Source organism: Cricetulus griseus (assembly GCF_003668045.3).
Source record: "Cricetulus griseus strain 17A/GY chromosome 1 unlocalized genomic scaffold, alternate assembly CriGri-PICRH-1.0 chr1_1, whole genome shotgun sequence".
NCBI classification, from domain to species: Eukaryota; Metazoa; Chordata; class Mammalia; order Rodentia; family Cricetidae; genus Cricetulus; species Cricetulus griseus.
Genome location: NW_023276807.1, coordinates 263,333,218 through 263,358,394, shown reverse-complemented (window position 1 = coordinate 263,358,394; position 25,177 = coordinate 263,333,218).

The following is a 25,177-nucleotide window of genomic DNA, read 5'->3' as shown; positions in this document are numbered from 1 at the left end:
TCAGAGTTTAGCTGTGTGTATATTCTTCTACTTCCATCAGCTTCTGGATGAAGGCTCTAGGATGGCATATAAGTTAGTGATAAATCTCAATATCAGGGGAGGCCATTTGAGGTAGCCTCTCCACTGTTGCTTAGATGGTTAGTTGGTGTCATCCTTGTAGATCTCTGGACATTTTCCTAGTGCCTGATTTTCTTTAAACCTATAATGGCTCCCTCTTTGATGGCATCTCTTATTTTGTTCTCCTCTATTCTTCCCCCTTCACAATCTTCCTGCTCTATTCTGTCCTCCTCATCTCTACTCTTCTCCCCTTCTCATTCTCCTTGCTCCCCTCCCCCCATGCTCTTAATTTGCTCAGGAGATCTTGTCCCTTTCTCTTTCTCCAGGGGACCATGTATATCCCTTTTAGAGTCCTCCTTGTTTCCTAGCTTCTCTGGAGGTGTGGCTTGTGGGCTGGTAATCCTTTGCACTATGTCTAAATTCCACATATGAGTGAGTACATACCCTATTTGTCTTTTTGTGACTGGGTTACCTCACTGATAATAGTTTCTTCTACTTGCATCCATTTGCCTGAAAATTTCAAGTTTCCATTTTTTTTTTATTTTCCACTGAGTATAACTCCATTATGTAAATGTTCCATATTTTCTCTATCCATTCTTCAGCTTAGGGGCATCTAGGTTGCTTCCAGGTTCTGGCTATTACAAATAGTGCTGCTATGAACATACGTGAACAGATTCCTTGTTGTATGAATGTGCTTCTTTTGGGTATGCCTAAGAGTGGAATTGCTGGATCTTGTGGTAGACTGTTTCCTATTTTGCCGAGGAATTACCATAGCCATATTGATTTTCAAATTTTATGAGTTGGCACACCCACAAGCAGTGAAGGAGTGTTCCCCTTTCTCCAAATGAATTTGCATTATTGTATTTCAGAGGTTGAGATGAGTATTATTTTTTTGCTTCCCAGGTACTTTTTAATTTTCTCATTACAGCATATTAAAAATTTTTTAAATCAGAGTACTCTATTGAAAATCTCTATTTTCTTACTTATCTTCTTTTCAATTGCATTCAAATTCATGGTATTTTCTATCACACTCTACACTTTCACTTCTTTGTGTTACATTTTCAGTTTTTCCTCACCATACATTTGGCAAATGCAGTGAAGGATAAAATGATACATGTTGAATTTTTCCTTGTCAGGAGATTTCTCTACCCAACATTTTTACTCATTGCTTTCAAAGTCAGCCAGAAAAATTTAGGCCACAGGCTTAATTCAGGTATGTGCTTTGCTAGGATGAAGCATGGGTGGTCAGTATCTTTCTCTATCACATTTCTCCCTCAATAAGTGGGGTTTGGCTCTCAAACATTAAAGCCACTCTAAATGGTCAACTCACTCTAGCAAGGCCCTTTCTCCTATTCATGGGATGACTACCCACAGTATACTTAACACTTGGTGACCAAGAGTCCAAAACTGATGATCTTGTGTTAGATACCTCAAATTAAAACAGTAGCATATAATTTTGCTGCAGTTAAGTTGGCCCATTTTATTTGTTTACATCTGGGATTTCTATACTGTTACATCATTCTAAATGTCTAACTTAAGTGGCACCAACTTATTTTAGTTCCTATGTCTATTCAGTGCTTTAAAAGTATGTTTTGTAGAAACTTAAGAATGGGTCTTATAAATTCAGTGTAATGCTTTCATTTTCACATTAAACTTCAAAAAATTTAACAAGTCATTTATTTTTGTTAGTATTCATTAGACACGTATCATTTTGAATAGTTTAGAATGTTAATATTTCTTCTAAATGATAAAAATGGGTTTTTCTAAGTGTGTATGAAATTGCGTGCTTCAAATTTTCTAGGCATTTTGTAAGTTTTATAGCATATACAATATACTTTCTTACTTATACTTAAACCAATGAGGTCTGGTAAAATAATTTGTAATGGTATGCTGTTTTTAGTTCATAGTGTTCATATAATTCTATATCTATCTAGATAATAATAAAGCTAGACTATGAGTTATATAAATCAACTGAAGCTGATGTCTTAAACCCGAAAGTGTAAGCCACAAAAGTATGCAACCACTAGAACATTGAGCCTAGCTTTTTTTTCCTTGTGAACTTCTGAAGAGATTTTCCTTCACTTGGAGTCTTTACAACAGTGACAGCCTGCTGCTCCCTCTCCAGGGATGGCATCAGGGAAGCTGCAATGCATTCAACATTACATCCATGTGTTTTCTCCATTATGTGAGAGGATACACTGAGAAAAGTATAGCAGCTTTATACCTATGTTAAAAAAAATCCCAATGCCAATTACAGTCACTTGACTCACCTAAATTGGTCTCTACTCTGAAAACAATGTTTTACTCATCTATTAATATCCTATTTACAAAAACACAGTAATTTTTTCTTACTCTTTCCCTCTACTAATCTTTCCCCAGCTTGTGAAAGAGCAACAGTTTTTGAAAGGGTCAGTTCAAGTTCCACAACAAATGTACAAACTCATGGACATATTTTGTACTTATGGAAATAATTCATAAGTGAAAAATACAAGTAGGTATTTTGATTGACTACAATTCAACAAATATGACAGATGCCTGGTTAGCTGTACAATTTTTCTGAAAATTATTGCTTTTTATCACACGAAGATTATATATGAAGAAGAAACTGTTTTCTGTTGAAAAACATGTGAAGAGACCAATGCAATAGAACAGATAGGGTTGAATTAGATTTTGTTACTTAAGGTAGACACTATGTCATGTCACTGAAAATGAAAAAAATATGATGTTCAGGTATATGATCTCCAATGTTAGTGGCCTTTAAATTCAACAAAAATTAAGTGACATTAACACTAAAATTAACCTAGGTCTTTTGTTGGTAATGCATATGCTAAAATATGAGCCAGAGAATATTTTAAAATTAAAAATTTGACAAATTAAATACTGATATTCTCAAAGACTTTTTATACTATAAGTTAATTAATTATAACTACTTGAGATGTAAATATTTAATCATAATTTATTGATTTTGAATTCAGTTCAAAATATTATTGGCAGAATAACTATGAATATGTGATCTAATATCCTTTCCCTTAGTGTCCATAACAAAAGGTAAGAATCAGACATGTCTAATCACAGTGAATTTAAATTAAAATGAGTATTCTAAAAATGCAGCTTCGTGAATTAGATTTAGTAAATATTATATATAGATGTGGCGTGTTACCATTAAGGATAGCTTGCACACAATGCATTGAATATGGCCGTCAAAGAATACAATGAGGGCATGCATAATTACAAAAATAAAATCATTACCTACTACGGCAAAGACATGAGGCCATGATCAAGTTGATGTAGAAAATGATCTTCCTGTTAAGGACATCCTAAGATTATGGATGTTGGTTCTGACTATCTCATCTGTAATGATTTAAATATATTAATAGAGTGATGTAAAGTGTGTTCTATATTTTGGTGAAGGTAGTTACTAAATTATAGCAGGAATGTACAGAGTATTATAAGGCTGGATTATATGTAGCTCAAAGCATTAATGGTTTTATTTTGTTAATTTTTATATTTGTTAAAAACAATCTTATTTTACATAGTAATACCAGTTTCCTCTTCCTCAAGTCCTCTCATTTCCCCCACAATTCCTCCACACCAACACCCATGCACTCCTCAGGGAATGTCAGGTCACCCTGGGGGATCATCATTTGGGGGAGGACCTAGGCCCTACCCCTTGTATCTAGGCTGAGAGGGTATACCTCCATATGGATGCCCTCCCAAAGGCCATTCTTGAACTAGGGATAAAAACTGCTTTCACTGCCAGAGGCTCCAGAGATTTTCCAAGACCCCCAAATAACACCCACACATAAGAGGCCTGGTTCAGTCCTATGCTGGTTCCTCAGCTGTAAGACTATGGCCCATGAGCCTCCAGTTGCTCAGGTCAGTTGATTGATTCAGTTTCCTCAGCATGTTTTCTACCCATTTGCTCATCAGTCCTCCTTCTCTACAACTGGATTTCAGGAATTTGATTCACTACTTAGCTGTGGGTGTCTATCTCATCTCCCACGAACTACTGGATGAAGTTTCTATGATGGAATTTAAGGTATTCATCAATATCATTATAGGGAAAATGCATTTAATGTTGCCTCTTCACTATTGTTTTGATTCTTAGTTGGGGTCATCCTTATGGATGAATGGAGATTTCCCTAGTGCCTGATTTTCTCCTTAAGCCTATAATGGCTCCTTCTACTAAGGTATCTCTTTCCTTGCTCTCCTTCTCTGATCTTCCCCAACTCAGCCTTCCTGATCCCTCATGTTCCCCTCCATCCTCCTCTTCTCCCCTCCTCTTTCTCCTCCTTGCTCCCAATGTATTCATGAGCTCTTGTCCCTTTCCCCTTCTCTGTGGGAACATGTATTTCTCTCTTAATTTTCTCCTTGTTTCCTAGCTTCTCTGGGATTGTCAATTGTAGGATTGTTATTCTTTGCTGCATTTGTAATAGTCACTTCTGTGTGAGTATATACCATGTTTTAAATTTCTGTGTCTGGGTTACCTTACTCAGTATGGTTTCTTCTAATTTCATCCATTTGCCTGTGAAATTCAATTTCCCATTGCTTTTTTGCTCTTTTTCTCTGCTGAGTAGTACTCCACTTTGTAAACTCACCCTGGAGGTGTAGACAACAGAAAATAGTCAAATTGAGGGCTGAAATCAATAAAGTTGAAACTAAGAAAACAATATAAAGAATCAATGAAATAAAGAGTTGCTTCTTCAAAAACATCAACAAATAGACAAACCTTTATCCAAATTAACCAAAAGGCAGAGAGAGAATATGCAAATTAACAAAATCAGAACTGAAAAGGGAGACATAACAATGGACACTGAGAAAATCCAGAGAATCATCAGGTAGGTCATTTTGAAAATCTTTATTCCACAAAATTGGAAATTTTCCTGGATAAGTATATCTTATCAACATTAAATCAAGAACAGATAAACAATTTATATAAACCTATAACCTCTCATGAAATACAAGCAGTCATCAGAAGTCTCCCAACCAAAAAAGCCCAAGGACAGTTGGTTTCATGGAAGAGTTCTCCAAGAAATTCAAAGAAGAACTAATACCAATACTCCTCAAGTTGTTCCACACAAAAGAAGAAGGAGGTTTTTTGCCAAACTCTTTTTATGAGGCTACAATTACCTTGATATCTAAAGCACACAAAGACACAACTAAGAAGGAGAAGTACAGAACAAACTCCCTCATGATCATTGACGCAAAAATACTCAATAAAATACTGGCAAATCAAATCCAAGAACAAATCAGAAAAATCATTTACTATGCTCAAGTAGGCCTCATTCCAGAGAGGAAAGGATGGCTCAACATATGAAAATCTGCCAATGTAATTCACTGTATAAACAAACTGAAAAAGAAACACCACATGATCGTCTCACTAGATGCTGCTGAAAAACCCTTAGATAAAATCCAACACCAACTTCTGATAAAGTCTTGGAGTGATCAGGGATAACAGCAATATACTTAAATATAATAAAGGCAATATACAGCAAGCCAGCATCAAACAAAATGGAGAGAAACTCACTTGGATTCCTATACAACCAGAAACAAGGCAAGACTGTCCACTGTCTTGATATCTCTTTGATAAGATACGTGAAGTTCTTGCTAGAGAAATAAAACAACAAAAGGAAGTCAAGGGGATACAAATTGGAAAGGAAGAATCAACTTTCACTATTTGCAGATGATATGATAGTTTCCATAAGTGCCAGAAAGATTCTACGAGCAACTACTATAGCTGTTGAACAGCTTCAGTAAAGTGGCAGGATACAAGATTAATATTCAAATCAATCAGTAGTCTTCCTATACATAGGCAATAATCAGGCTGAGAAAGAAATCAAAGAAACATCACCCTTCCCAATAGCCATAAACAACATCAAATATCTTGGGGTAGCCCTAACCAAAGAAGTGAAACACCTACATGACAAGAATTTTAAGTCTTTAAAGAAAGACACTAAAGTAGCAATGATTTTAAATTAAAGCTGGGAGAACAGTGACCTTAAAGTGCAATGGGAGAACTGCACCTTGTCAGAGTCACACAGTGACAAAATTCTGAATGACTGTCTACATTATGTAAAAATTTAGTAGTTTTGGTCTGGGAACTAAGGTTTAAATGAGCTAAACACGTAAAATTTTCAAAGATGTTTTCTTATATACATGGAAATATTGGGAATGAAGGACAAGAATCAAGGCAGAATTCAGAATAATGAAAACAGATAAATAACTTTTAGCTTCAGTTTATAATTACATATTGTGTGGCAGAGTAATTTTAGTTATCCATGATTCAAGTTTTGAATTATTATTTTCTTTTTTATTTTAATTATTTTTTAAGTTTCATTGCACATTCAGTTCTCCCTCCCACCACTCCTCAGCCCCCTTCACCTCCCTCCACAGCTTACCCACTCTGTACACCCCACCCAATCATCCTTAAAGGAGTCAACAATTCTGGAACTTTAAGTTTGGGAAAGACCACACCGCTCTCCCATACATTGAGGCTGAGCATGCATCTCACCACGGAGAATGGCCTCTCGCAAGCTAGCTCATGTATCAGGTTTAGATCCTTGTCCTACTGCCAGGGGCCCTTCATATAATCTAAGCTTCCCTGCTCACTCCCACATATAGAGGGCCACCTTGGCACCATGGAGTCTCCCTACTGCCATTCTATTGTTCATGAGTTTCCACAAGTTTGGTTCAGCTCTCACTGTAGATTTTTCCATCATGATCTTGACTTCTCTTGCTCATATATTACCTCCTCCCCTTCTTCAACTGAATTCCCAGAGCTCAGCCTCTTGCTTGGTTGTATATCTCTTCATCTGGTTCTAGAAGAAGGCTCTATCGTGATAGTTGGGATATTCACCCGTCGGATTAAAGGCCAGTTCAGGCATCTTCTCCACTTTGCTAAGAATTTTAGCTGAGGTTATAATTGTGGATTATTGTAAATTATCCTAGCACCAGGTTTTTCTTTAATCCCATAGTGGCTCTCTCTATTGAGATATCTCTTTCATTGCTCTCCCACTCTCTCTCCCCCCAACAAGGCATTCTCAACCCCCCATTCCCTCCCTTCTATACAAGTGTACACTCACACATGTACACATACACTAATACATGTATAAGCTCCTGATTATGGTTATATCATTTGCTCCTATACATATATATTTAGGTCTACAAATTTGGAATTAAATTAATATCAGTGTCCTCATCTCTAGAAAACATCATATAGCTCTTCATTTAGTGTGGGACCTCTTGAAATTTCTTCTGTCCAGGTAGGAGTGTCAAGTACAGATATTGACAACTGGTTAAAATGAAGAAATTAAGTGACTGTCGGATACCCAACAATAATTTGTACAGGGTATGTTTAATGAAATTCCTACTCTTAACATCTGGTTAGAGGGTTAAGAATATTTATAAGATTCTGACTAGCCAGATCTCTACTGTAAAATAGATTCTTCTATGTATGTCAAACAAATTACATCCACAAAATAATAGCAATGTGGTTGACTAAAATACATTTTGCATGTTTTGAATTTGAGAAAGTATGGTACATTAGGGAATCAAATATACAACAATCCTAGAAAAATATGTCATAAGCCAGCTGAATTTGTGACCTTCAATGGAGATAATAGTTAATAAAATGAAATAGTCACAATGTCATTATGGCTGTCTATTTTCAGTATGTATTCATAATCCCATAGTTGCTTTTTTCTATTCATCTGTAAATGCACAGAGAAATATGATTATTTCTGCCTATGAATTTTTATTAATATTTACATCTGATCACCCTTGAATGAAAAGGCACTAAATGTATGTTGGTAACTAGGAAGTTTACCTAGCATGCCCACATCTTGGTAGATATACCCACTATAAGCAGAATAGGTGCTGTCTGTTTGACTGTAATCTTAGTACTCAGGTGAGAGAGGAAAGAGATCACTCTCAACAACATCTTGAATATAAGGTCCTGTCCGAAGTCACCGAACATGAAAATGCTAGAAATAAAAATGATTCTTGATATCCTATTCACATGATGTTATTAACAAGATGTCAGTGCTTCTGACTATTCCAAACCATTGTGGTTATTAGTTCCAGGTGAGAGCGTAAAGTGAATTCACTGGGGTAATTCAGAAAAACACATAAAATTTCACTTTTGAATAAAAGTCAATTACCCTGAATTGTTAGCAAAATGATGAACTGATGATATTAGGAAGGTGTTTTAAAAGAGAGGCAAGTCTAATGAGGAGATCTATACTAAACATACACTGCCATTTACTATTATTGTCTAACAACTATAATGTGTCATTTTATCACTGATACAATTTGTCTTACATTAGCTTTAAGTAAAAAATCAAATTTCCATAAGTTCCATGTAAAACTGATTTCCAGTAACTCTGTTCCTTTTCTGTCATAGTCTAGTAATTTATTGGAAATAATAGTCACACCCAGTCATTAATTTTGTCTCCAATAAAGATTATAAAAGTCATTATTCTTTCCACATAAATTGAACTTTGAGTCAGGAATTTGAATGACAAAACTGAAACTTAACTGCTATATTCTGGGAACAAGTTTTAATCACATTTAAAAATTATCTCATTTATGTAGAAATGAATTAAATAATCTAAGGTACCCACTTCCATCATAGGAAGTAGATCTCCATTACAAACATAATAGAGTGTAATTGAGATGACTGTTCTTTGATGCCTTCTTTTAATGTTCAAAATTACTATTAATGATACTGTTCATTGCCGATAACACAAAAGTTGAATGTTTACTTGGGGTATCTACTAATGCCATAAGTTCTCTATATCGCATATACAGATAAAAACAAACTGCATTTCTTCTTGGAGGAAAAAATATGGTCCATATTAACACAAACTGAATGTTACATTGTAATATATTTTGATTCTATTTGTTTTAAAATTTCAGACCACTTACTTCAATATTTTAGATCACATATTTGTTTTTTCCAAGCCACAGAAAAATCCCTCATGCTTCTGTTTGATTTCTAATTTAGTATATGGAATACCATAGGGGAAATAATTCAGCTCAAAATGATCAGAACAGACAAACATTAAAAAGCACAGTTGTTATTACCCCAAATTATGATTTGTAAATAGATTTCAAGACAGACTACTTATAAGAAGCAAATATAGCATCAGGTTGAACCTCAATCAATGAAGTACACAATGCATTAATAATTTCTAGAATCTTGTTGTATGTAAGTACATTCATTATAAGTACAACTAAACAGAAACATAAAACAGTGAATTAAATCTGTTCAGTGTCTGAGGGAACATGAAGATTTATCTGAAAATGCAAATTCAAAGAATGTTATAAAGTAATGTATACTTCCCCTTTTGAAATTAGTGTACTCTAAGCACTGAAATTTTAGAAAGAATAGTTTAAGTTAAACTCACTTTGAAAGGCATTATTAAAGGTCTCAGTGAGGCAACCCTGAATCTTATTAAACAACAACAAAAATAGTTCACCTAAATTGAACACCATTTTTTTCTTAAACAAGTATCTTATACATGAAATTCAATTCCGATTTGTTGATTTGTATAATTTTGAACAAAGAACATAGACATAGCATAAATGTGTTCATACTATTTGTATTATAATTTTGATCTTAGTTTTACACATGCTTACACTTCATTGTATTCCTCAGAAATAATTGTGTATGTTCTCATGAAAGAGACAATAGGTAATAAGGGCAGCTAGTTATTACAGCATGTAAGAATGCTTGTCAAGAAGCTGGAAGACCTTAATTGAGTCTTTAGATAGACAGGGTGGAGGGAGAGAAATGATATCTGTTTGCAGTCCTCTGATTTCCATAAACACATACACACAAAAATAGAAAATAAAATAAATGTAACTTTTTCCAAAAAATCACATTAAAATCAGAACCTTAATGTGTGAATATGAGTAGTAAAATCATGCTTTTAATCTTTTGTATTTTATTAGCAGTTTAGATTTTAAAATGAGTAATGCAATATTTAAATAAAAGTACTGTTTATGGGAAAGCATATCGCCCTTAAAAATAATCAGCTCTTCAACAGATACTTTTCAAAATCAAGAGATTCTGTCTTGATTTTGAGAAGAAACTGAAAATTATTTGATATAAACACAAACTTAGAAATGCTAATCAATATAAAATTATTTTATAATGTATATTACAAGTGAAGTCATTGTCTCATTAAATGAAACAAATTATTCTCAATTTTAAAAATAAATCAAGATTTTATTAACTGTGTAATTTTAAGTAAATTTAAATTAATTAACACAAACCATTTTAGGATTCATGTTGAAGGATTACTCTGTTGTTTCTTACTGGCGAAGACACACAACTTGAATGTTGTCTTAGAATAGTTAAACTAAGAAATACATATATAGTTTCTGGATATTATGCACTCAGAACTCTGGAATAAATTGGATTTAACTGTGTACATAAAGGTAATAACATATAGAAGATAGATACAAACACTATGACGCGGCAGTCTTATCTATTGCTCTAAGTTTATATTGTGAAATAGAAATAAGAATGTTAGTACATTACATGAACACAATGAAAGACACCTATATGACAATACTAATATTTATTCTGATAATATCAATTTAATAAACTATTAAAAATAATTTATAGTTATTTCTGTACTTAAATCATATAAGAGTTTTCTAGATTAAAATGTCCTTTATCTGACCCCCATAAGTAGATGAGTAACTAAGTAAATGAGCAAATACATAAAGCCCACACATTTTTTCATATCCATATCTTCTCTGAAGATGTATGCACCTAACGTAAGTGAAATTAAACTCAAACCAATACCAATAAATGCACCCTGAGAATGCAGTTATCATGATCTTCATGTAGTTTGCAGAAATTGTTTAACATCCCTGCACTTATCTTCAATTAACATGTGTTACCATGACTCTCCAGATTTAAATTTTATCAATCAAATTAAATTTGGTTGTAAAATATGTTAAAGACAAAAATGTTAAAGGCAATCCAATATATGTATATTTTTAAATGGCCTAAAGATTTTTTCCTATAAAAATGAATAGTAGGAATGAGTGATTCTGTAATGGAATACATAACCACCTATCCTTAAGGAAATTATTGATACATAGACAATGAAATCTCAGTATGTTCAAAATTTTCTTGTTCATTAAGTATGAGTTTATAAAGGTCAGCGTTCCTTAAGCCAGTATTTACTTGCCCTATTGAGGGAGATTTGCTTTAGCTTTGTTCACATGTCATTAAGTGACTGCCAGCAGGGCTTTAACTAGAATGGGTATCAGATATAATTGATTGACTTTAGATTTACACTGAAAAGAGCTTAGCATAGATGTTAAGTCATTTGGCTAAATATCTTTGAAGGCTAAATATATTTACATTAATTATTTCAAAGCACCATATCTTATATAGTGAAAAAAATTTCAGACATAATTTTTGCTTAATAATGCAATAAATCTCACTATTTCATTGTTACACATTTGTGAACCATTTAAAATCAGTTTAAAGGGCACGGAAATTACAACAATTTAAATAAGACAAAATTGTAAAATATATTTTGTTTTAACAATAAATGCTTATAAGTTAAATCAATATGTATCTATTATGGTTATTCATAAAGAATTATATGTACTTGAAATTCATATTGAACAGCTAGAGAGTTGATATTATATAGAATATAAAATATTCCATATTTATTATTCATTCAGATATATGAAAGAAATATGAAATAATTTGTCAAAACACATCCTAATCCTTACATATTTTAAAGCTCTTTACTTCTTTGGTATTTTTAGTTTGGTTTTGAAATTTTTAATAACCCACTTTCTCTAAAGTCATACCATTAGAATAGCTAGTATTATAACTAAGGTTTGCATTTAAAAGATTCATGACAGTGCACACTCTTTATTAATTTGGCATTTATTTTAAAATATTACAGCTCTGTTACTGGATGTACAAAGAAGTACTTGTGAATATTGTTCATGAATATGCCCTGGGAAGGACATAAGTATTTAATCTTACTCTTGATTTTCTACTTATTGACAATATTTCTGCCAAATATCCAGAAAACTAAATATGAAAAGTGGATAAATTTTAAAGTCTTTCTGAGAGTAGATCAGATAATTTAATTGCAATAATCCTCCATGATCTGCCTCTTACTACTTGAGTATAGTTTTGCACTAATTAAACTTACCAAACATTCTCTACATTGTCAGGTCATTATGAAAGAAAAGTAAATTATTTTTGTGATACCTTACAGTCAAATTATATCCTGCAATACTTGTAAACTTCACAATAATGTGAAAATTGATTCACATTAGACTTATATTTCATACATGTTATTATGGAAAACAAAAAAATGTTATAATGATAGAAAGATGAGGAAAATGAACAGTAAAAGGAAAAATGGGAGCAAATGATGATAGGTAGAACAAGACACTGAAAGTGTGGAAGAGGAAGTATAGAATATGAGAAAAGAAAGTCTACAATGAATTTAATAATCTATAACAAAATATTTACTTTTGGGGGGATTTTCAAGTCGGGGTTTCTCTTTATTGCTGTGGAGCCTGTCCTGGAACTTGCTCTGTAGACCAGGCTGGATTCAAACTCACAGAGATCCACCTGCCTCTGACTCCTGAGTGCTGGGATTAAAGGTGTGTCATCAACGCCCAGCAACAAAATGTTTCTTGTAAGCTGTATCCTAAATTGTTTAAGATCCAGTCAAAATCAATCAAAAAATTTAACAACTGTATTGTAATTTTGCTGGTGATTCTGTATCGATGTGAAAAGCAACCACCACCAAGGCAATTCCTATAAAGGAAAGAATTTAATTTTGTCTGCTTGCAGGTTCAGAGGGTTATTCCATGCTTATCATAGTAAGAAGGAGAGAAACATGACTCTATAGAGTAGTTAAAGGTGTTACATTATGTTCCACAGGCAACAACCAAAAGAGAGAGAGAGAGACTGGGCCTGGTATGGGCTTTGAAAAACTCCAAGTTCACCCCCAAGTAAAACACCCTTATCTCCTAATTATTATCAAACAGTGCCTCCACTAACATTTGTGCCTATGGGGGGTAATTCTTCTTAAATCATTTGGTGACTTGTAAGTAATGAATCCATACTGTTAAGTACAAATTTGAACCTGAGGCCAAAGAGATGTTTCTAACCATTATATATGTGCAGTGATGTATGCTTATTAGAGGTGGGGCTATCAAGTCATTGTAGTTAGAGTGATCATATATACTCTGAGTTTAACAATTTGCAGAGCTTAAAGAATCTGAGTAAAATATGATTCTTTTTCATTTAAAACTTTATAGCTTGTGTATTCTTTGAGGAAGGGGAAACAGAATGATAGTGAATGAGTGTGCATTGGTAACTCTAAGTATCTTAAAAACAAGTGAAATTTGTGACATAAAATACAGACTTAAGGGAGTGACTCCTACAGAGGATAGCTTGAGTGATCTCAGTAATGAAAATAAAGAATGGCACATTGGAGGAGTGAGGAGAAAGGCAATAATTTTTATCACAAAGTAGTAGCAGTTTCTAAAAGACTAAGAAAATGAGAGTAGGGAAATTTATAAATGGCTGCTCATATATATGGTACTCTAAAGCATCTGCACTCTTTCCTGAGGATAATGGAAGCTCTCAAATACAATTAGTTAGACAAATGGAAAGGAAATATTTGCATATTAGAACCATTTTATGTCTTCACTAAGAAATATAGATTGTGGGACAGAAGAAAAGCAGTAACTAAAAGGGTTTTCAATGACTGTGGTACCCTAATTGGTTATCAGTAATGATGCTACAAATGAAGAAATGGCAAGTGCTATTTATACAAGTCATGCATGTAAGAGAATTAGAAGATAATGACAAAGGTGTTTAATATTGTATGCATCTATATACAGTGAAAGAGGGTGTTCTGTTTGTGAGTATTCATACTCCGATACATGTAAATTTAGGTTAATAACAAATTCTCTAAGAACAAGTCTGGCTCTTTAACCATTCTTCATTTCTGTTCTCCTTTCATTCATTCAATTTTTCTCTCTGTCAATCAATACTATATTAACTGCATCTAGAGAAAATTGGAGGTTTTTTGTTTATTTTTCCAAAAACTTCTCAAATACCTTTCTTGAGAGATCAATGAAGATTCCAACTTTCAAGAAAGATAAACTTTTCATGCAAAAGAAAAAAATCTATGGATAGCAATATCACTTAATAATCATTGGAGAAAATAAAGGTTTTAGGGCATTAGTGAAAGATTCAATGATGTATAAAATTAAAAAGAAGATTGAAGAATGTTCAAGTTAGAAGTAGAAGAAACATAAATATATCTATTAGGAAAAGTGTCAATAATGTTTCCTTAGGCAGTAAAAATAAGAACAAGATACAAATATGATAAGTTAGATTAGAAAATTTCTAAAACATTTTTTAAAATTTTCTGTCCTTTTTTAATATTGAGTTTATCAACATCATCAAAAATAATCTTACTGCTGTAATACTGAGAGATAATGGGAGAAATTAATTTTAAAATTTCTTGCAAATTGTATTTATTTGGAGTTAGCATAAGTAAGCAAGATAGTGAGAAGTAATAATAATTATTATTTTTCTTATGAATCTTTTGGCTAAGACAGAGAATTGAAATGCATGAATAAGATAGAAACTTTGAATTTATAAATGGAAAGGTAGTTAATAAAACAATATAGACCTTTCTTAAAAAGCCTATTCTGCGTGGAGAAGTTCCAGATTTGACCAATATAAGCAAATTCCCCATGTATGTCTTGCATAAGTGTGATGAAACATTCTTTAAAATATGATTGAAGTTACAAATATAGCTACTGTTCTTAAGAAACCCCACCAGTTTTTAAGCTCATTAAAATATAGCATTAAAGTGGATTTTGAAAAGAAATACCCCACAAGAGTGAACAATGCTCTTCCTAGAAGATAATGGTTATTAACTGAAAATTACAGTGCCAATCCCTAGCTGTTTCTTAGTGACCCCCAGAGATACATGCAGAGCAATCCAATTGCTCTTGGTATAGCACAATAACCAGATCGTTAAACCCTGCTACTGAAGTCATGACACACTTCTGTTGTAGGACACAAAGAATTCAACCTTAAACTGACCAGAGAAAATTCTCTGTTGACTAGGCTGGAAAGTATTTTGTAGACTATTGGGAGAAAACAGACAGCGATGATGACAAAAGGACTCTACCCTATATATTGCAAATCTGAACAACCATGGAAGATGTTCACACTAGTCCATTAATAAAAATATGAACAAAAGACATGGCTATGGCAATCATAAGCCTAGCAGAAAACATACTGGTGTTGTTTTACAAAACAGTCATGTTGTCAAATTCCCTGTAATGTTTATACATATATATATATATATATATATATATATATATATATGTATCACATGATGACAGTTGATGGATAGATAGATGGATAGATAGATAGATAGATAGATAGATAGATAGATAGATAGATAGATAGATTTGAGCCACTTTTAACTTTTATAAGCTTCATATTGGAGTGGAGAGTGTATAATGCAAAGACTTTTGACCTCTGGAGTTAAAAGTGACTATGCAGCCATAGATGGTGATATATATATCGACCTTCTGACATCTACAACTCATGAAAAGTTTTAGAAGTTGCGGCAGAAAGAATATGCAAGAGTAGAGATAGAAAAGAATGCTATCAATATCTTTGGGCATAACGTGGATTTTAAATGTATGAACTGACAGCAACTGTGGTTACCTCCATGGAGGTATATATGAAATCAGCAAGGGGTAGTGAGCTTCTGGGTCCCTATTCCTGGCCTAGGAGCTGTTGGTAGTTAAATGTTGCTAGGGAAGAGAGAATGACTTTCCTCTGGAGGCTGACTACCATATATTACCTGTGCCCCCGTACATGACCCACTTCCATGTGCATGGAAACCCAGATACTAACTGGGTTTCATGGTTTACACAACAAATGATTGAAGTGAAAGGTTGAGGGTGGATATACATTAGTGAAATTTTCCCAAATTAAAGAGGAAAACAGAAAGGATACTTCTATCATTAAAGCCAAAGGTCAGTGCAAAAGTGAATGTGGTTGCAGCTCAACTGTGAATGCTGGAGAAAGGAGTCAAACAATAGAAGGATCTCTAACTCGATAGATTGAATAACGAGGCTGTGTTGTAAACATGCAAAGTTGTGTGCCAAAGTTGCTGCAATATACAGAATAGAGACGTGTTTAGGTGTCCAGCTGAGCATTATGTGATGAAAATATCTGTAACGGGTCAATTGAACCGGTACGCACGCTGCAGTGTCCACCATCCTAAAGAGATCCTTGTCCTCACGATTTTCAGAAGTCTTAGACTTTAGAACAAATCAATGGACAACCACAGTGTTTCAGCATTCTTAAAACTTTATCTGTATATTATAGTTCAACATATATAGACAAAAGAAAAAAAAAGAAATGTTTAAGGAAATGACTTAGGAAATAGACACATTCATATGAGATTAACAAACTGAGACATGAAATTAGGTTGAAAAACTGAAAATGTAACAAAGTTGGAACTTAGAAATAATAAAAAATATGTAGTCTAGTGGTAAGGACTCTCCACACTGCTGTTATAAAATGGAACATTTCCAAATAATCACTTCTAAAAGTTAAGACAATGGGATCAAAACTAAGGGTGAAGTTCAGAGATAGCTGTCAAGTTAACAGCAGTACAGGATTTGGAATGTAATAAAGAAAAGAAAAATGCTACAAAGAGTGAAAACTGTGTGCTGGTGGCCATGTGAGAGGAATAGTAGGTAGCAATTGAATTCAGAAGTTCAGGTCAATAGAATAAAAGGCACTAATGGGTTTATAACCAACAGACAAGTCCATGAGAGGACTTTGGCTTCAAAATATCTCTCGATTGTGATGTGCCTTTATATGACTGCCACTGCCATTTTTCCTCTGGTATCTGCCATGATGTAAATGGGTATTGGGAAATCCCCACTGCTTTTAATGTAGTGCAACTATCTCAAATTAGCATTTTACCTGTGGATTATTATGAGGATGATTTCCTCTTAGGTTGTACTGTTTAAAGAGTTACTCTTGCCCCTGATAGAGCAGAGGCAGCAGAGGATAGAAAATGAGATTTCTGAAGTATCACAAAACTCTGACATATGAATTTCTCTTGAGTATCCTCATAGACTATGGTTTAGGTTAATGATTTAGTAAAAAAAAATGAGATTTCTACTTTATGCTGAGTTACTACATGGTCTGTGAAGTATGTTACTGTGGAAGTATATTTCAGAAATTGCATTCAAATTAAATAAAACTTATTGAGTCACCCCAATAAAGAATAATGGCTTTTCAAAACTCTATGGCTGTTAACTTATTCAAGTTTTATAATCCTGTGTTTCAATGGAAAAGTTACAATAAGTTACTAACAACAAATACAAACACAAGCAATCTTATGTTACAAGTACATGTTCTGGGTTAGAAATACCGGGTTCACTGATTAAAAAAGACACTGATCTTACAAAGGTCCTGGATTCAGTACCAAATACCCAGTTTACTTACTACTCAAATTCAGAGGATTTGATGCCATCTTCTGGCATCAAGGAGGACCATGGATACTAATTATGACCACACATTACACTCAGACTAATACTCATACATCACACACACACCACACACACCACACACACACACACACATACACACACACACACACACACACACACACACACACACACACATTCACACATTACACACACAAAATGGAGATTATAAAGAAGCCTCAGAGGTTAAAATTCATGCTACTTTCAGAGGATGTAAGTTCAGTTTCCAGCACCCACACTGGTTGGCATACAAATGCTGCTAACTCCAAGTCCAGGACTTCATGATGCTACCTTCTGATTCACACATAGTCATATAGATGTCCATATTCTACAATTCACATAAGCCTATTTTATATCTGTGTAGATTTAATTGTTTAATTAATTTTTCACTCATAAAAGAATCCATATTTGATTGATAATGTGTATTTTATGTTGCTACTATAAAGAATGCCCTAACTTACTCTTTTGATGATAATTCATTAAACTGGGAATTGTCTTAAGACTTACAAGAAATTCAATCTGAAATTAAACAAATACTAGGGAGATTCAGAGATAAAAATTCCTATCACATTGCCATTAAATGTACTTGGTTATAGTTTCGAACAGGCAGATATATCCTGACGCTGGATTTTGGATTACAATAGTCTTAGAGAAGTGGCGGGTCCTATTTCTTCTGCTTATCCAGATACAGTTATATCACTTGGAGCAATTTTGTTCATCGCTTGTTTTGGTGATATTGATCCAGACATTTTCTCTCTTCATTTGTTTCAAATTAAACGTATATCAATTTTGTTACCTATCATCTGGATGGAACAACATTACAATATTTTTGTCTTGCCCAGGCACATGAAATCCCTATTATTCTTGTTAATATTTCTTCCAGTGATATTTGTCATTGAGACTGTGGGATTGTGTCTGTCTGTAATTAAATAAGTGAAAGGTTACATCAATATATGTACTTTTAAGGAAACTTATTATTAAGGAAAAGTAAAGCAATTTTTAAAAATAGAGCTGATCTAACATACTTAGAGTATCACTGAACAACTTCACAATACATTAATGTTAATACATACATAGTCATGCAGTTATGTAAATTCATTATATAATGCAGACTATCAAATAATAAAAGATAATAAATTCGTAAAATGTATAGAACATGAATCACATAAGTAGAGACAAAACAGTAATGTGGATAAATTTTTGGTTAGTGGTCTCAGCTTGAGTAGAGTAGACACTGGAGTGGAAAGACAATTTCATTATGTGGTATGGTTAAAACACAGAAGCAATTACTTTTTAAATAAAATTGCTTTATTTATTTTACATGCTGACTCTCTCTTCCCTCCCTTCTCTCCACATTACTTCCTCACCCCACCCAATTCACAATCCACTCCTTTTCTGTTTCTGTTCAGAAATGACCAGATATCCCATGGGTGTCAACAAAGCATGACATGTCAATTTGCAGTTGAGCTAAGCTCTTTGCTTTGTATTACGGCTGGGCAAGATAATCTTGTATGAGGAATAGGTTCCCAAATGCCAACCAATGTCTTAGGGATAGTCCCTGCTCTGACTTTTATGAGTTCCACAAGAAGACAAAGCTATGCAATTGTCACAGATATGCAGAGGGCCTAGGTCAGTCCTACACAGGCAATTTGGTTTTTGGTCCAGACTCTGTGACCTCTTATGAGCCCATGTAAGTTTTTTTCTGTGTGTTTTCTTGTGATATCCTTGATCCCTTTGGCTTCTACAATCTTTCCTCCTCCTGTAGCCAGGAAAGGCTTCCAGTGAAGGGATTGGGACATCAACGCAGCTACACAACATTGACCTAGATTCTTTCCTACCTACGGGATGTGCAAGGGCTAAGGGTTGCTCATAGATAGTGGAAGTGGAAACCCAATGAGTGGTCCAGCCTCAGACCCTGACCATAAGAGTGCGTCAACTCTCGAAACAGCCTGAAGTGCCAGGACCCAGATACTAGATGGCCCAGAGACTTAGGACAGAATGAAACACAACCAGAGAAAAAAGATGTCAATATAATGATACCTAATGATTTCTGGTATACTCAAAGATTGGTGACTCCCTGAATTGTCATTATAGTCTTAATCCAGTAACTGCCACCCAAACATTATGCTAAGCTTGGGGAACACAGCAACAATTCTTACACAATTTATCATTTTCTTTTCAATTTTGTATGTTAGTTATTATTTACTTAGTTTTTGAGACTTGGGCTCACTTCCTATCACAGTCTGGTTTTAAACTCTATGTACCTGAAGCCATTTTGAGGAGCTGATATTATGGTCTCAGTTTCTTGAATAGACAGACAATGATTTCACAGCTTCTATTTACAATTATGTGACAACAATAATTATCTACCTGTACCTGTACATATATTCTGCTAATATGATAATCACATAGATATAACATTGTGTATGGGATACAATAAAACAAGACTTTGTGGTGGTTCTTAACATGTTGGTCATGATACCTTAGGAGTTGAACAGCCCTTTCACAACTGACACACATCAGTTATCTATGTTATGTATAACAGTAGCAAAATTATTTATGAAGTAGCAACAAAATAATTTTATGGTTGAGGGGGTCATCACAACATGAAGAACTGTATTAAAGGGTTACAGCATTAGGAAGTTTGAGAAACAGTACTTTAAAGCAATCTCCATGCTTACATAAAAGCTATTTTGTATGTTTGCTTCCTGAAAACACACATCCCAAATTAAGAAATGCAGCTATATGATTTTAAAATATTTACCAAGAAATACCAGTCACAAAGCTGGCTGTTAATTATTGGATGCACACTCCTACTGTACCACCCACTCTCATTATTTTATTTCTTTTGCAATTATCTGTGAACAAAGTACATACAATGCCAAGTATGGATGCCAATACTGGATCGGGATCTCAGCAGGTTAGGTTTTTCTTCTCTAGGGATAATGTGTCCACTCCAACTGTTAATAAATAAACATCAAAATGTACCATTACTTAGCTTCCTGATATGATACCTTTCCTTTATGCAGAAGCTACTCACCATGTAACAGATGAGAGAATCATTTTCTCCTTGGTAAAAGCAAGTCACCTATTCTCACTGTAATTTAATGTTGTACCAAATATGGATTTTCTTTCATTCCCAAATGATTATGTTTACAGCATCAGAAAGCTCATGTTATTGTTTCTTCCAAGACCATGAAACACACCCCAATGCTTCCCTTGAAGGAATATATTCCATTGCACAAGATATAAGGGAAGCTTCTCTTCTTGTGTATCACTAGAAATCCAAATACATGTAAGCAATTTCTCTAATAATAGATTACCTTCTAGACCACTGAAATACTGTATATCTGATGGTTATTTAGAACATTTATAGCATAGAAAGGATGTTGAGATTCAAGAATCAAATCAATCAATGGAACTCTGCTTGACTACTTACTTTTAAAATATAGTATCCCTATGATGTTTCAGTGGGTATGAACACTTGCTGAGCCACCATGAGCATTTGAATGTGAAACCAAACACATCCAAAAGCCCATCTTGGTAGTGAGTGCATACAAATAGATATTAGGTAGATGAAACAGACAGATCCTGGGAGGTAACTGGCCAGCAAAGCTCACTTAAACAATGAGATTGAACATGGGGAGTGGATGGGGGATGGGATGGTGAGGGGGGGTGGTAGGGAGCATGGGAGGATGGGAAGGAGAAGGAACTGGGATTGATATGTACAATAAGATTGTTTCTAATAAATCAAATATATTAAAAAAAAGAGTGAGGTTCTAAGAGTGCCTTTCTCAAGTGAATAAGGCACAGAATGAATCTGCAAGATGCCTGATATTTACTTTGGGTGGGTTTACCTCTACACAGGTGCACAAGTATATATTGCATGTAATTTCATAATTCATAACATAAACGTGTCTATTAAACTGTAATTCATTTTAGCTCCTTTTTAATTACATATATATGTATATATACATATGTGTGTGTGTGTGTGTGTGTGTGTGTGTGTGTGTGCATTTGTGTGGGGGTATGTGTTGACTCCCATACAGATTGTCTTCTTATGACTCATATAAAAGTATATTTTGATGAATAATTTTAGTTGTTGACTTACAGGATTATTAAGTATTACCCAGTATCCCAGTAATGCTTTTTTAAAAAATATTTTCTGACATGTCTATGAGAGTACTTCTGGAAGAGACTAACTCCAAAATCTATGACATGAAATCAAGAGTATGAGGGAAGAACATTTGATAACTTGGATAAATACATCCTTGGATGAGACCTGGCATATGGGACTGAGAATTCTCTTTCTTTAATGGGACCTCCTGTAACTGAGAAGCTTCTGCAAGGCAAAGGACACAGTCTGTAAGACAAAACGACTGCCCACAGAATGGGAAAAGATCTTCACTGACCCCACATCTGACAGATGGCTGATTTCCAAAATATACAAGGAGCTCAAGAAGATAGCCACCAAAGCATTAAACAATGAAATTAAAAAGTGGGGAGTATAACTAAATAGAGAATTCTCAACAGAGGAATCTGAAATGGCTGAAAGACACTTAAGAAAGTGCTCAAAAACCTTGGCCCTCAGAGAAATGCAACTCAAAACAACTTTGAGATACCACCTGTAAGAATGGATAAAATCAAAAATACCAATGACAATTTACAGTGGAGAGGATGTGGAGAAAAAGGAACACTCCTCCATTGCTGGTGGGAGTACGAAATTGTAAGACCACTCTGGAAATCAGTATGGCGGTTGCTCAAAAAAATGGGAATCAGTCTGCCTCAAGATCCAGCAATTACTGTCTTGGGTATATACCCAAATAATGCACATTCAAACAACAAGGACATATGTTCAACCATGTTCATAGCAGCATTGTTTGTAATAGCCAGAAGAACTAGAAGAAACCATCCTGGGTGACGTAACCCAGTCACAAAAAAACAAACATGGTGTGTACTCACTCATATCTGAATTTTAGACATAGAGCAAAGGATTACCAGTCTAAAATCCTCTTCACCAAAGAAACTAGGAAACATGAAGAACTCTAAGGGATAAATAGACGCCAGGAATGGGAAGGGGCATGAACTCCTGAGCTAATTAGGAGCATGAGGTTAGGGGAAAGGGTGCTGCTATAATAAGAACAAGAGAAGGGGAATAGAGGAGAGGAAATAGAGGAGCAGAAATATTGAGTTGGGGGAAGAGTAGAAGAGAGAGAGCAGGATGAGAGATACCATATTAGAGGGAGCCATTATAGGTCCAAGAAGAGATCTGGAACCAGGGAGATCTCCAGAGACCTACAAGGATGACACGATCTGACAATCCAGGCAATGGTGGAGATGATAACCTAAAAGCCCTTCCCCTAAAATGAGATTGATGACTATTCTTTATGCCATCCTAGAGCCCTCATCCAGTGGCTGATGGAAGCAGAGACAGACATCCACAGATATACACGGAGCAGAAATCTGGAATTTAGTTGAATAGAGGGAGGAATGAAGATCGAAGGAGTCTGTACCAGGTTGGAGAAACCCACAGACACAGTTGGCCTGAACAAGGGAGAGCACAGACCCCAGATGCTGTCTGGGAGGCCAGTATAAGACTGATTCAGACCCCTAAACATGGAGGTCAATAAGGAGGCCTCTGCACTCCAGGAAACCTCTGGTAGTGGATTAGTATTTTTCCCTGGTGTAAGAAGGGACTTTGAGAGCCCATCCCACGTGGAGGGTTACACTTTGACCCTGGACACACGGGGAATTGCCCAGGCCCAGCACAGGAAGATTTGGTGAACTTTGCAGAGCCCCCGTTGAGGGCCCTACCCTGCCTGGGGAGTGGTGGGTGGATGGGGTGAGGGGTAGGTAGGGGGTGGGGAAAGAGGAATGGAAGGGAGTGAGAGGGAGGAGAAGGGACTTACATGTGAAACAAGCTTGTTCCCTAACTTGAACTAAAAAAAAAAAACAAGAATGTACTTACTGCCCACAAGAAGGTGATCATGATCCAGTACAGTAGCCCTACACCAACTCATAAATTGTAGCACTGAGAGGAATCAGGAGTTTAAAAGACAACACATAAAGGTGGAAGGGAAAAGAGGTAGGGATGGAGAAAACAATAATTGCAATGGGATGTGGATTTCATCAGAACACATTGCAGGCATGCATGAATACCGGCAATATCAACTCATTTGTTGTAAACACAAGTACTTTTTCACTTGAGCCATGTCTTTAGTCTTCTTTACAATGGTTTTATAATGCAGTATTTTCAAAAAATAGTAAATACAGTTCCATTTTATATAAAACCTTTATATTAGAGGTTTCTAATCCTGAGCTTCAAGGTGTGCCAAGACAACTATGTTCTAAGAACTATGAAGGTCAAGTCACCAAGTCACTAAAGAGAATTGTATCTTGAATATTTGGTCTAAATACACAAATTCAAGTATACTGATGACCTGCTTTAAGAACGTGGCTTCCAGAAAGAAAGCACTAACAATGTATTAACAGTAATTGTGTCTGGACAAAAGCAGAATAAAACACAGAATGCTTCCTGGTAACCCTTAAGGGCCTTGCTATCAGATACACTAAGTAATAGTCATTCCATAGAAAGGGCCCAAGCCTTTATTGTTTAAACAAATTATACTACATTGTTTATAGATTGTATCAGAATTACTGTAAAGGGTTATGAGTGGATTTTCCAGAATGGCACTTTAAATACACCATGATTGATTCTTTGGTTCATTCTCCCAAACATTTTTTATCATTCGCAGAGCTTCTCGGAATATATTAAATGTTGCAATCAGGTCATGACAAAAAAACATATGTATGAATGCAATTCCTATCTTCTGCATGCATTACATATAAAATTTACAAAATATAATACAACAAAATATAATATAAATGTTTTCTTAATTGTAAATATAAATATATGTATTAAAATTATAAATATATCTTATCTTCAAACTTACAATAATATGCTTAATTGTATTGTAAATGTGTTTCATAACTATTTGCTCAATGTCCCTTTTATGTGATTTTCTTAATTATATTTTAAGAGAGATACTAATATTTTAATTTTGCTTTATTCAAATTACAATGTAATATATCTCAGGAAGTTTTATAGTCAATAAAAACAAGAGTCTTACTCAACTAATAGTTTGGCAGGTAGAAATTTCAGAGCCTATAGCACCATTGGTTAACTTTTCCAGTGTGCTGATGCAGACAACATCAGGGCAGGCTAGTCTAAAGCAGCTGAGGTCACATTGCAGAATATGTCAAGAGACTGACTCAGGGATCATTTGGGAGAGCCAAGGATCATTTCCTGAGAGCTACATTATGCCTCCATCATCAATAAAAGCAGCATCTTCAAGAGACACAGTGCCTTTCAGCATTATAGCTCTAGGAACTGTGGCTATCACATAAACCCATGGCGGAGATAATCAAAAAATACCTGCATAACATAAAAGCTGCTCTGGCCCATGTGATATACATAAAACTCCCATTCATGAACCCATACAAGGTCTTTCTT